At 41.9% G+C, this 14,905-nt stretch overlaps 1 protein-coding gene across 2 annotated transcripts in view; it reads right to left on the bottom strand.

Annotated features, from left to right (window-relative positions):
* RPAP3 (RNA polymerase II associated protein 3) overlaps nt 1-14,905 on the bottom strand; it is a 1,123,208-nt gene that overhangs the window by 872,768 nt on the left and 235,535 nt on the right. The window lies entirely within an intron of this gene.

Here is a 14,905-nt window from a genome sequence, read left to right as displayed (position 1 = left end):
TTTTCTAAGAAATAAATCAGAAGAAAATACTTAAAATCTCAAAAGTGGCTCCTTTCTTCATTCAGCATTTTCTCCTCTTGGTAGGTGCTTCAGCAACAACCTCCATAAACCCTGAGAACATTGCTGCCTATGCAAAACTGCTCACAGAAATCTTGTACAAGCATGTTAAAAGCTGTATAGAAGCAGCTGTACTCACCAGGAAGACGTACAGAACTAACTAAAAAAAAAAGCCACCCTGGTGGAGTCACAAAATCAATAGGCTGTGTAACAGAAGGAAGAGAATCATGGCAAAAATTAAGAGGTGCAGCACCCAGCAGGATAAAAGCACTCTCATCAAACTAAAAAAACAACTCAAGAGGACAAATAAAGTCTACCAAAGCCAAATTTGAGGTAAGTGTGGCCTCCCAGGCCAAGGACAACCACACAGCATTCTTTAGCTATGTCCACAACCTCAAAGACAATACACAATTGTATGCAGTGCTCACTGTAAATGGAGCCACCTATACAGAGTCAGAAGATACAGCAAATCCCCTGGCTGATAAATTCATCTCCAGCTTTACCCCTCTCTGCCCCTCAACCTTCTCTCAGGAAAAAACATCAAAGATAACTCCACCTACTATCACGAGGAAACAGGTCTTTAATGCCCTGTCTAAGACCAGGAACACTGCATCAATAGGCTGAGACAATATCCCAGGATGCCTTTGAAATAGGATGAAATATGATCTATCAGGGCCTCTGGAATTACTACTTAACTGTAGACTCCAAACAGGCTTTGTGCCTCATGAATAGAGAACAGCAACAGTCATCACTCTGCACAAAGGTGGGCCATCTACAGACCCTGAAAACTACAGACGAACAAGTCTGACTAGTCTTATATGTAAAGGCATGGAAAGAATTATTATGGAGATGATAAACAGAGATATAGTAAACCACAAGACACTGGACCCAGCCTAGTTTGGTTTCATCAAGGGTTGAGTAGGCATGATCTGAGAAGGTAACCAAAGCAATGGATGAGGGAAAAATGGTTCACACTGACTACCTTGACCTGGCCAAGGCATCTGACATAATACCCCACTCGAGCATTGGTGGCAAACTCAAGAGGTTGGGTGCAAACTCGTATATCACCCGGTGGATAGCCAACTGGCTCACAGACATGACCCAGGAAGTTAGAACTGGGGAGTCCACTTCTAGAAGGGTCTATATCACTTTGTCGAACTTTTAAAAGTTCGAACATCATATGGTTGACACCATATGATCGAACTTTAAAAGTTCAAACGTTTCAACGTAATTCTCCATACAGTGCAGAATGGGAAGATTTCCCTTTTCTGCTCTGTAGTGCGATCTTGGAGTTGGTATATTTAAAAAGCAGGGGGTGTGGGGGGGGGCTTTCCCCCTACTTAAACTATTCAGGTAGGTTTTTTCTTTGGTTTATTTTTTTAATTACATTTTCAGACTTTTAAAAGTTCAATCATATGGCGTCGACCATATGACGTTTGAACTTTTAAAAGTTTGATTATGTAATATAGACGCCTCTAGAAAGAGGTCTGTCAAAACTGGAGTCCCTCAGGGATCAGTCCTTGGACTGCTCCTTTTTGGCATTTACTTCTCAGATGTCCAGGCCAATGTCAGTGGTCTCTGGCTGACTAAATTTGCAGATGATTGCAAATTAGGAGCAGTCATTGAATCCCACATGGATTCAAATGTTCTCCAAGAGGGGCTGACAGACAAACAACTGATGTCAGAGCCATGGACTAAAACTAAATGCCAAGAAATGCATTATAGTATCCTTTGGAAAGTTATCCATCCCTGGTAACTATCATATTGACAACACACCCCTTAGAGTTGACACAGTACTCAGGGACTTAAGGACACACATAGACAGTAATCAGCCTTTGACCATCACGTGTCTACAGTAGTGAGGAAATCATTCTATGTTGCGCAACTTATAAACAAAGGTATGGCATCTAGGTCCAAGGAAGTCATTGTTCTACTGTATTCAGCATTCATCAGACCTGTCATTGAGTACAATTCCCCCTTTGGTATGTACCTAACTAGGCATATCCAACAACTGGAATATCCACAGAGGTTCCTCACTAAAAGAATGCAGGACACAAGTAAAATATACTATGCAGACTGCCTCAAGGCCCTATCTCTATAGTCTGTCTCCTACAGGCTTTTAAGAGGAGGTCTTTGCCGGGCATACAGGGTATTGTCAGACCCTACTCTGATGGACCTCTTACATGCCCACAAAACAAATAGCACCAGAATTACCCATTGTAAAGACCTAAACCTTGCCTGTGATATACACAGCATCTGCTGGAGAGACAGGTATGTATCCCAGAGACTACCCCTGTCTATGGAACATGCTCCCCAACCATGTGAAGCAGAGTTTCTCCCTAACCTAATTCAAGGGAAACTTGGACAACTGGATGGGGAACCGGAAATTCATCCCTGATTTGGCACTTATGTCTCTAATGGACACACGCAACCTGTAAATGGTTCATCTCCAGGCCCCTGCTTACACCTATCAAAGGCATCAGAACTTGTCAGCGATTTAGGATGCATGGCTAGGCTTAAAAACACCCTTGTGGTCATTTGTCTAGTAAGCACCTTTGAACCTACAACACTACAGCACAAAGTTTTAGCACAACTTAGGCAACAAAAAGTAGAAAGGTCTGTCCCCAAGCTCAGGGAGCCTACAACAAGGAAGGTAACATGAGATCCTATAGAGATATTAGAAATATTTCAGAAATTCTATTAAAGCCTGTATAAAGTAGAGAAATGTGGAAATCAAGAAAATATACAAATGGAAATGTTTATGGAAGAATTAAGTATGCCATGTTTAGATGTAGATGAGGCTAAATTACCAACAGTTAGGACAGGAGGAGATGAGGTAAAAATTGTGATGTATAACCGCAATAAAGTCCACAGGAATAGATGGTATTCCTGTGTAAGATTGGAAACTAGGAGGGACAAATCTGACAAAGATCTGGAAGATGTTGTTAACAGTATTTTAAGAGAAGTACCAACATCCTGGAACAAAGGAGTGGTAGCTGTTATACCTAAAGGCAGTAAAGATCCATCAGATCCAGCTTCACACAGGCCCATTTCAATATTAAACCATGATTATAAAGTGTTCGTCTATAATGGCTAAAAGAGTGGAAAACGTAATGCCAAAACTGATAGTTTTGTGGAGCCGAGGCAGACATCTGACATCAACACTGATGATCCAAAGGGAAGCAGAATTTAAGAACATACCATTGTTGTTGCTGGGACTTTATGTAGAGAAAGTATTTGACAGAGTAAGCTGGGACTTTTACAAGCAGGGCAATGGAAGCATTTGCATTTCCTGAAAAAAATTATAAGGCTGATTAGGAGATGTATGAGGGATCGGAGGCGAAAATTAAAGTGGGTGAGGTCCTCTCTGATCATTTCTGCTTGAGTAGAGGAGCCAGAAATGGATGTTCTATTTCTCCTATGTTATTTGCATTATATTTAGAACAACTGGGGACTCAAATTCAAGAATATAATTGGTATGGCAGTCAAGAAAAGCCGGCTCTATTTGCAGATGATATTATTTATACTTGACAAAACAAGAAAAAGACATTACAATCTTGTGGAACATTTAGAGAGAGTTTCAGATCTTTTTGAGATACAAAATTAATGAAGCTAAAACAAAGGCAATAGTGGTAAATTATGTACCCACATATGAATTGGTTCAGCAACATCTATATTTATGGGGACATGATAAAATGATGTATTTAGGAGTATGGATTAAAAATTATTCTGGTGTGGCAGCTAAGAATATGCAGGAAGAGACTAAACAAAAATAACACAAAAACTGTGAAAATGGAAGCTTTGTTATATGGATATGGATAGTAAGATACAAGCAGTTGAAATGTTTTTAGTCCATTAGTCTTGTATACAGGTCAGGTATATTTTTATCAACCAGAGAAGAAGTTGTGGACAGCAATTAATAAAGTGCTGAAGACTTTATCTGGGAGGGGAAACTGGCAAGACTCAAGTGGGATAAGCTGATTCTTCCAGTAGAACAGGGCATATTGGGATTACCCAATTTGAAGGGGTATTTCAGAGCTACACATTTAAGGCTCTTATATGTAGCAAAAGCAGAAAACTATAATTCAAAGTGGAAAGGGATGATGATGAAACAGGGGAGATGCTGAAACAAGGAGATGCTGAGATTTTGGATGCAGACCTTAAATCATACAGAATATTACACATATAAAGTAGCACAAAGTATCCTAAGAATTAAGCCAACACAAGAATGGAGAAAGGAGATTCTGTCAATCGGGATGGCTGCAATTAGGGACATAGACGATAGGCAAGAGCAGACTGAAATTTATTGCAGAAAACTGACAAAGGAACCAAGGTACTAGGAGCAAATAAATAGAGAGGGAAAGATGAGAGAATGGGAAGATGCCAAGAATTTATTGGGACTGCAGGTTAGAGATTGCCTTCCCTGTCAAGGATTGATATCAGAGTATAGGCAAACAGAAAGAAAGAAAGAAATAGGGGGGGTCAAACGAAAGACCAACACTGGTGGAGTTTTTAGTAGACTCTAGAATAGAAGAGGTCATTGAAAAAGGAATAATTAGTAGAGTGTATAAAATATCACATGACAACTATAAGAATCAATCAAAGGAGGTTAAAAATGAATCGGAAGAGAGACTGGATAAGCAATTCACAAAGAAACAATGGGAAAATATATGCATGTCTCCCAAATATGCAACAAAATCGAGAAGGACTTTTGCTTGGAAATGTTTACTTAGATATTTTTATACCCCGAGTAGACTATGGAGAATTTTTCCTCTGGTAGATAGCAAATGATGGAGATGTGACAGGGAAGAAAGAGGTAGTTGGGAACATATTTTCTGGGAGTGTGGTGAGTTGGCAGACTTTATGAATTCCCTGCGGGATACACCAATGGAGATGTTGGAAGGGCAGATTGGTGTGATGAGGGAGATGATTTTTCTGAGCTATGATACAGAAGCGGAATTGCCTACACATGGTAAGGCCTAGCTGCGTCTAATTATGCTGGCTGTCAAAAAAAAAAGCAATGACTAGAAAATGGAAATCCAAATCTAAACCAACTATACTAGAAGCAGTGAATACAGTAACAGAGGAAAAACAACTGGAATTGATATCGTTAGAAAATGGTAAGAGCAAATTACACAGGAAAAATGGGAATTGTGAGAACAACACAGGGAAGGAATGGGGTTTAAAAGAAGGCAGGACTTAAATAAGCCATGTAATGTTTGACTGAGATGATTGTGTAGATTACAAGTATTGTAAAATGTCTGCAAATGAGAGTGTCAGTATGGTTTGTGATGTAAAATGCTTGCAGCTAGGACTGTTTTGGTGTGGTCATTTTCATTTATATAAATGTATGATTGCCTATATCGTAAGTAATGAATTAATAAAGATGTTTCTTGTTTAAAAGACTAAAGGGCAGGAATTGAATAATTTATGTAATGTTGCTTAGGTTATATGATACATAGTGATATATGTGAAGTATAATGTTTGTAAACTTGAACTTGTTAATACAGTTCAATTACTTTTATATAAATGTAAAATTTCCTATGTCACAAGTGATAATTCAATAAAGGTGTTTAAAAAAAAAAAACAGCACCTGACTCTTTTCAGCAGTGTCAGCAGGATACAAAAAAAAGATGTTATGTCTTACCATAACGTTCCATCTGTGTTGCTCATCTTCATCAATCCTTGACAGTGGGTTTGGTTCCAAACCCTCAGAACCAACTCAGCCATTATTATCCAGCTTGCACTCTCCAAACTCTCGAGCCAGGCTCTACTCATAATGTTTCTCAAAGATTACCTCAGATCAAGTTTGCCAGATGGCAGAATACAGAAAAGAAAATAACAGGAATTTTACTTTATATATATATATATATATATATATATATATATATATATATATATATATATATATATATATAAATATATACACACACAGATAGAACTACACCATCTATGAGTTCCTGATGAGAAACTGGATCAGAAATGGAAAGGTCTACTAAATGACTTAGGATGGGGGAAAGGTGGGTGGGTATGTCAAAGACTGGTGAAGATGAACAACACAGATGGAACATTATGGTAAGACATAACTTCTTTATCTGATGTTGTTAATCTTCACCTAATCCTTGACGGTGGGACAGAATCCCCAGCTACTTATTTGCCTTGGGAGGTCTCATGGAAGAATATTCCAAAGCACCATAGAGCCAAAGGATGCTCGACTCTTCAAAACCTGCTCTAATTTGTAATGCGCGATAAAGGTATGGTGAGAAGACCGTGTAGCTGCTGCACAAATGTCATCTAGTGAACCTCTTGCATGAAAAATAGCTGACGTGGCAATATTTGTAGAATGGGCTTTAATTGTTTTGGGAAGTTGAAGTCCTTGTGATTGATAAATGAAGGTGATGCAGTCTCTCAACCATTTAGCTAAGGTAACTTTGGTAACTGCACAACCCATTGGTAAGGAAGAGAAAGCCAAAAATAACTGGTCAGATTTCTGGAACTCCTTAGTTTTGTGGTAGTAAAAATGCAACTATCTGTGTACATCCAGCAAATTAAGAACATATTCTCCTTTATTGGAAAAGGGTTGGCAGCTGTAAGGTCTGACTGTTATTGAATTCAGAAACTACTATTGGAAGAAAGGAGGGGTTTTGTTCTTAGTTGGACTATGTCTTTAAGGAAGATTAGATAAGGTGATCTGCATGATAAGGCCTGTATCTCAGAAACTCTCCTTGCAATGGTGATGGCCACCAGAAATAAAGTCTTCCAAGATAAAAATTCAAATTACAAGATACTGCAAGTTCAAAAGTGGTTGTGTTAATGCCTGGAGAACTGCAGTCAAATCCCATGGAGGGGCTGGTTCATTAAAGGGGGTCTCTGTAAGTACAAACCTTTTAAGAATGCTTTGAAAAGTTTATGAGACATTATTGACAGGTCGTTGTCACCAGTATGAAAATTTGAGACTGCTGCTAGGTGAACCTTTACAGTGGAAGCAGAGGAACCAGATTCAAAAAGAGCATTCAAGTCTAGAATTTGTTCAATTGGGGCAGTAAAGGGATCAAGTCCTTTATCCAAAGCCCATATGGTAAATCTTTTCCCTTTGCACAGGTAAAGTTTCCTAGTAGTAGGTTTGTGATGTGCAATAATAATGCGTTGCACAGGCGATGAAAGAGAGGGATGCCTGGCAATCATGGAATTGAAGAAGTCATACAGTCAACTTGAGGTGCTGTAAATTTGGGTGAACCATGCCCTCTGGATGAGTTAATAGGGCCAAACTGGGTCCAGGCTCCATGGTTTCTCTAACAGATGAGGCCAAAGGAAGGGAAACCAAACTTGCCGAAGCCAGAATGGAGCAATGAGGATTACGGTATTCTTCATCTTTTTGGCTTTCTTCAAGAATTGTGAAATTAAAGGAATGGGGGAAAGGCTTACAATAGACCTGGAGGCCAACTGTGGAGAACAGCGTCCCTGGGTGATTCCCCCGGTGGTGGGATTAGGGCAAAATGACTTCTGCATTTGTTGTTCAGGGGAGAAGCAAATAGGTCACAGCAAGGTTGGCCCAGTTGGCGGAAGAAAACAAAACTTTTTTCCATATCAATCAAAAGCTTTCCCATCCTTGCCAGAGAGAATGTGGTAAGAAACTACAACCTGTTTAGCAGCAGAACTTTTGGGTAAGGAAATAACTGGAAGGTCTACTTGATATTTTTGAGTCTGAGGTACTCTGTATAATCTACAAGACTTTTTAGCAGCAGGAGGTCAACTATCAGGCTGAAAGCAGTTAAAAAAACATCTTGTAAAGCTGACAATTAAGAGGGATTGCTGCAGGATGTGGATATTCAATTGCAACAAATCACAAATCTTTTTATGGGAAAAAGGGATTCATTCTGTTTACACTGAAATAAGTCTTTTATGCAAGACTCAGAAAAAAAGACAGCTCTTCTGGAGAGAAATCCAAAGCAATACTTTCACGAGAATCAGAACCTTCAGCTTAAGGAAAGTTCACTTTGAAAAAATACTCTCCACTCCATTACCTGCTCTTCTGACTGAGAATCGGTGTCAAAAAAAAGAATGATTTCCGTCACATTTTACTAGTCAGTGAAGAAACATGATTTAAAAATTAAAAGCTGAAAGTAATCCTGTATTAAATCCTAGTAACTCTTCCCCATTTATAGTTAAAGAAACAGGGGAAGTGAGGTTCTTAGTTTTTTTTTTCCCTGATACACTCCTTGGAAAAAGACCAACTCGTGGGAGAAACATTATTCTAGGAATCGGAAATTCAAGTCTAACTATGCGGTAAACCTTCACCCACTCCGGCTTCTGAGAGAGGGAAAACAGTAATTCAACCTTGGCCGGACAGGAAAACCCTACAGCTGCAGAGTATGTGTCTAACTTCTAGTCCTTAGTTGCTTTCTGAAGACCTACACTGAGACATTGATGAGCGGTCCAAGGAGCCACATCCGGCCACAGCAGAGGCACCAAATCTGCAGCGGAGGCAGGGATGGAGCCAAGCAGACACCTGAAGACTCCCAAGAAGTTTTATTTTCTTGCAGTCAGGGGAAAGAAGAACCAACAAAACTGGCAAATGCTCTATGGTTTAGCCAAAAAAGAACCCTGAAAGATGGGCAGAGGAGACCGTGTCAGACAATGAATCTCCTGACAGAAGTGCGACAGTTCACAAAAGCATCATGTCCAGCCCCCAATTCACTAATTTGACATACATATTTAGAAAACAAGAATAACAAACAAAATGTATTCAGGTTTTTTTTCATACAAGCATGCACAGGATACAAATCTCCTATCAGGCATAAAATTTCATAAAAAAAGAAGTTATGTCTTACCATAATGTTTCATCTGTACTGTTGATCCTTGTTCAGTCATTACGTATGGGTATCGGTTCCAACCTCGGAACCGAGCCGGCCATCTTCCAAGCTCGCATCAGCTACAAACTCTCGAGCTAAAACTCTTACCCAGAATTCCCCTCTCCCTGTTAGCTCAGATTGAGTTTGCAAGTCAAAAGAAGGTAGAAGCTACCTTTGGAGAAATGACCTAATAGAACCGGATGGTGAGATCCACTAGAAGCCACAGGAGGGGGAAGGTGGGAGGGTTGTAATGATTGAATGAGGATCAACAATACAGATGGAACATTATGGTAAGACATAACTTCTTTATCTGATATTGTTAATCCTCGTTCATTCCTTACTAATGGGACAGAGTTCCCAGCTACCTTTATTCCTCGGAGGCTCTCATGGAAGGACATTCCTGAGCACCATAGAACCAAAAAATGCTCTTCCCCTGGAGGCCAAATCCAATTTGTAATGATTGATGAAGGTATGAGGGGTAGCCCAAGTTGCAGCTGCACAAATGTCATGTAAAGAAGCTCTGGCATGGAAGGCAGCAGAAATTGCCACCAACCTTGTAGAGTGAGCCTTTGTGGTAGTATGTAATGGACTATTACATTGTCTATAAATGAAGGTCACACAGTCTTTCAACCATTTAGCCAATATGACCTTAGCAACAGCACATCCTAATCTAGGTCCAGAATAGGCCAAAAATAACTGGTCTGATTTACGAGAGGCCTTAATCCTATTCAAGCAGAAGCAAATTTGCCTGTGAATATCTAGAGTATGTAGGCAATACTCTCCTTTGTTTGAATAGTTGGGGAAGAAAACTGGCAATTCAATGGTTTGATTAATGGACATTTCAGAGATCACTTTTGGCAGAAAGGAAAAATTAGTTCTCAATGACACTCTCTCTATGAAAAATCAAATATGGACTCCTGATGCATAAGGCTTGAAGCTCAGAAATACGTCTGGCAGCAGTAATGGCGACCAAAAACAAGGTTTTCCATGACAAGTATATGAGGTCACAAGAAGACGCTGGTTCGAAAGGTGGCATTGTCAAAGCTTGTAGAACTAATGACAGGTCCCCATGGTTGAGTAGGTTCTCTAAAAGGGGGGTTTAGATGATTCAGATCTTTTATGAAAGTCTTGCATAATTTGTGTGACATAAGAGAGGAGTCTTGGACACCATCATGGAAATTAGATATTGCAGCCAAATGAACTCTTATGGTAGAGACCGATAGACCGGATTGAAATAGGGTGGCTAGATACTTCAGTACTATCGACACTGCTGCTGAAAAAGGATATACCTGCTTTTCTTTCAGCCAAAAAGTAAATCTTTTCCACTTGCTTAGATAAGCAATTCTGGTGGAAGACTTATGAGATGCAATAAGAATGTCACATACTGGCAAAAAAAGATCATTCTGCCTGGCAATCAAGGGAATTGGAGGAGCCAAGCTGTGAGCTTCAGGCTGTCCAAGTTGGGGTGGTCAGATTCTGCAGATGGGAGATCAACCCCGGGGTTGGATGGAGAATCCATGGTTGATCTAGCAGGTGAGGCCAAAGGAAGGGGAACCAAATCTGACTAGGCCAATATGGCGCTATGAGGATCACTTTGCTCTTCAACCGGCGGGCTTTCTTCAGAAACTGGGGAATGAGGGGGAGAGGTGGAAATGCATAAAGTAGACCCAAGGGCCAATCGTGGACTAGAACGTCCCTGGATGACTGTCCCAGAGGGGGAATCAAGGCGAAATAGTTGCGGCATTTGTAGTTGGTCGGGGAGGCAAAGAGGTTGCAGCATGGAAGACCCCAGGGGGTTGAAAATCTCCACCGCTATCACGGGATTAAGGGTCCACTCGTGAGGGTGTAGAATACATCTCCCGTGAATGTGAGCTGCTAGAAGAAAACGGTTTGTAGCCATTGCCATATCCTCATGGCCTCTCGACAAAGTGGGTAAGATTTCATTCCGCCCTGTTTGTTGATGTACCAGACCACCGCCATGTTGTCTGATTGTATTGCAATAGTCCCAGAAGGCAGCAGGGGATGGAATGCTTGCAATGCCAGAAGCACCGCCCTCAGCTCTAGAACATTTATATGCAGATGGGCCTCCATTTCGGAACAAGTACCTTGGACTGTCTGTCCCTGACATAGCCCCCCCACCCCATCAAGGAGGCATCCATGGTCACTGTAGCCTTGGGTTGTTGGGGGAAGAAGGGGCGAGACCACTGTGACGGGTTGTGGGTCATCCACCAATTTAAATCCTGTTTGCTCCTGTGAATTACCCGAATCTTGGCTGAAAGAGGGTACTTGAAAGCGATACCATTGGGTGAGCAGTAGCCATTGTAGAAGCCAGGGGGACAATGGTAATGGAGGCTGCCATGGAACCCAACAACTGTAGAACAGAATGAGCTGTAGATTTCTCCCTTGAAAGGATTGGGATCAGTTGTTGCTTTATCCTTAGAATTCTGCGCTCTGGAATGGATGCTCTGCAATCCTTTGTATTCAAGATGACCCCTATGAATTCTGTGGACTGAGATGGGGTGAGATTGGATTTTTGCCAGTTTATGGTTATGCCTAGCCTTTCTGCAGAAAGGAGAGAGTATGACAGGGCTTCTTACAATAGATGTCTGGTGGGGGCGGAGATAAGCCAGTTGTCTAGGTATGGAAACACCTGGAATCCTTGTAGTCGCAAGTGAGCTGTGACAACTGCCATGCACTTTATGAACACTCTGGGGGCTGTAGAAAGTCTTAAGGGCAGTACTCTGAACTGGTAGTGACTGGCTCCTGCATAGAAGTGAAGAAATCTTCTTGATGGCCTGCCAATTTTATGTGGTAGTACGCATCTTGAACATCTATCAAGCACATCCAATCGTCTTTTCCAAAAGTGGATGGATAGACTGTATTGTGACCACCCAGAATTTTTGTACTCTTACAAACTTGTTTAATAAACTGGGATCCAAAATTGGTCTCCAGTCCCCGGTTTTCTTTGGCACCAAAAATAGTCTTGAGTAGAATCCGGATCCTATCTGGTCTAGAGGGACTATTTGGATGACTCTTTTTCTTAGCAGCTTTGATATCTCTAATGCTGCTTCTTCCCTTTGACTGGGTGGAATGTCGGGTAAGTTTGTTGGGGGAGCGGGACAAAGATCGAAGGGAATATGATAACCTTTGGTTATTATCCTTTGTAGCCAAGAATCGGTGGTGATGGTTAGCCAGGCAGAAGGGTACAAAGAGAAACGACCCCCAACCACTTCCAGAGGAAAGCAGTTGGGCCACTCTTCAGGAGCACTGGTAGGACTGGCCAGAGAAAGAGTCCCTGGAACCCTGGTTACGAGGACCCCCTCTGCCCCAAAAAGGACATCTTCCCTGTGAGTTTCCCTCTCTGCCTCTAGGGGAGAACTTGGCCTGTGTGTCACGGAAAGGACCCTGAGACTTTTTGTACCATATCTTCCCACTCTTCTAGTTTCTGGAGAAAGCCTGTTGAGGGGAAGAATAATGGACACCCACGGCAGAAAGGGTCTTACCGTCCTGTTCACATCTGGCCAGTGTGCTTTTAACCTTGGGTCCAAACAATGTAGAAGCTTCGATGGGAGAGTTAAGAAAGGAAGCCTTGAAAGGTTCTGCAAAATTACACAAGCGCATCCAGGCGTGTCATCTCAGAACAATGCCTGAACTCGTCACTCTAGCTGCTCCTTCTGATGCGTGAAATATCAGGTGCATGGAGGAGTTAGATATCGATTCAATGGTGGCTAGCTGAGAGGCCACCGTCATGGATCTCATCAGACACGGCACCAGCCAAAGTTTCAGATAGCTCAGAAATTAAATCTCTTTGAAGCCTGGTAAAGTGTGCCATATAGTTCAGGGACCTGATTGCAAAGGTCACTGATGTAAAAGTACGCTTCCCTAGTCTGTCCAGAGCCTGGGACTCTCAGTTGGGCAGATGGACAGTCTGGCTTTCTTCTTCCGCCATGTCCTTTTTAGTTGTGGCCTCCACCACCAAAGCATCTACAGCAAGACCTTTGGACCAATGGGGGTCAGTAGCAGGAGGGGACAAAATATTGAATGGCCTGGAATCATGGTGTCAGGAGTTTTCGCCGCGCGCTGCACACACGTCGGCCGACCAGTTCGCAGCAGGTGGTGTGTAACAGGTGGGGGGGGGGGGGGGGCACAGCGTCTGGGAACACACACTTCCTTCAGAGGTTGGTTAGGGTTGCCAATCACCTCTCTGTTTAAGAATTTCAAGAATATCACCAAAGGATACCTCAGAGGGTGCGCGAGGGGACCCTTCCCTATCATCAAAGTCTGTGACTTCAGTAAGGGACTCGTCTGTGGAGTCAATATGCTTCCTCTTGCACAAGCTTTTTTGACGAACTTCCTCAGTGGGAGAAGCTGGAGAAGACAGAACAGCTCTGTGCCCACCTCGCAGGACTGCATGAAAACAATGGGGCTGTAAAGGACTGAACTACAGGTGTCTGCACTGAGGAAATCATCGGTGCCGAAGTCATGGTCTGCACTGACGATAAGGTCGGTACCAAAGTGGTTGTCGGTGCTAAGGCTGGAACCGAAAATATCGGTGCCGGTAATTGAATTGTCGGTGCTGAGAGGGTAGTCGATGCCAGGTAAGTTGTCAGAGCCGAAAAGGCAATGGGCGTCGAAAAATCCATTGGCGTCGTAACAGTCTACATCAACTGGATAGTCGGTGCCGGTAAAGAAGTCTGAACCGAGGAGCCGCTCGGTACCGATATGCTAGCCAGTGCCGAAATCATAGATGGTGCCGATGGCCTCGGTGCCGAAAGTCTAGGCACCAAAAGCTCTGGAGCCGAAGAAGTCAAATCTGAAGTGGAAAGCTTAGCTTTCTTGGGTCTCGGTTCGTGGGAGACCCCAGCAGGGTACGAAGGAAGAGACTTGGCCTTTATATGTTCATCTTTTTCTTATGGGATCTTGGAGGGGTTGAAGCCTCCGATCCAGAAATAGCCTCTGAAAAAGGAGATTTAAGTAGCCCCTTCAATATCAATTTATTTTTTCTCTCAATCAACGTCCTGTTAGAGGAATTCTTACAAATCCTGCAGGGCGGGTCAACTGTTAAATGAGGCACACACAGGGAATGTGCATCTGAAGTAGGTAATTTATGGCCACAATCTGAACAGCTTTTAAATCTTGGACTACCTTTTTTATCCGTCATGTTAGAAAGAAAGAAGGAAAAACCAAAAAAATACCAGCAATGGTACAAGAATTACCCGAAGGTAAGAAGGAAAGGGGGTTTATCAACGATGGTAAAAAAGAAATTACCTTGCGGTAAAAGGGAAGAAAGGAACTGAAAGGATTCAAGAAAGCTAAATGTGATAAGGTAAGAGAAAACTATTTAAAAATTTTTCTGTGAGAAAAGGTTGTTTTAGAATTTAGTATGACGAAAAAAATTGCACTTAGCTCAAGAAAAGTAGCTTGACACGACCGAATGGCGACGCAGCAAACGAAATCTGGGGTAACAGGGATAGGAGAATTCTGGGTAAGAGTTTTAGCTCAAGAGTTTGCAGCTGACGCGTACTTGGAAGACCGCCGGCTCGGTTCCGAGGTCGGAACAGATACCCATACGTAAGGAATGAACAAGGATTAACAATATAAGATCATACTTTTCCTAGGAAAGAAACTGCTAATTTCACAGAAAACAATATAGTTTTTCTTCAGAAAAATAAAAATGTGGTGGGTTTACCTCAGTAGGACACTTAACTGTTCAACTCTGAAGGATTGCTAGCCAATTATCAGTTCCACAAAGCTCACAAAGAGAGGGTGCTTCTGCTGCAAATAAGTTCAGCAGCTTTTGCTGCCTTACCTACTGCTTTTATGCAGCTCTCCTCAAGCTCTACAGAGTTTAGGGCGTGTAAAAAGTGTCTGTGCACCTTTGAGAGTTGGTTGATGGTCATATACTTGACAAGATATAACGTAAAGCTTAGGTACAACAGTGATCTGATGTTGACATCAAATGTATTTCTTAAAGGGCAGAAAATGCATAGGTCTAT

This window comes from Protopterus annectens, chromosome 7.part1 (assembly GCF_019279795.1).
Source record: "Protopterus annectens isolate FY-2018-M chromosome 7.part1, PAN1.0, whole genome shotgun sequence".
Lineage (NCBI taxonomy): Eukaryota > Metazoa > Chordata > Ceratodontiformes > Protopteridae > Protopterus > Protopterus annectens.
This window is presented reverse-complemented; position numbering and strand designations above follow the sequence as displayed.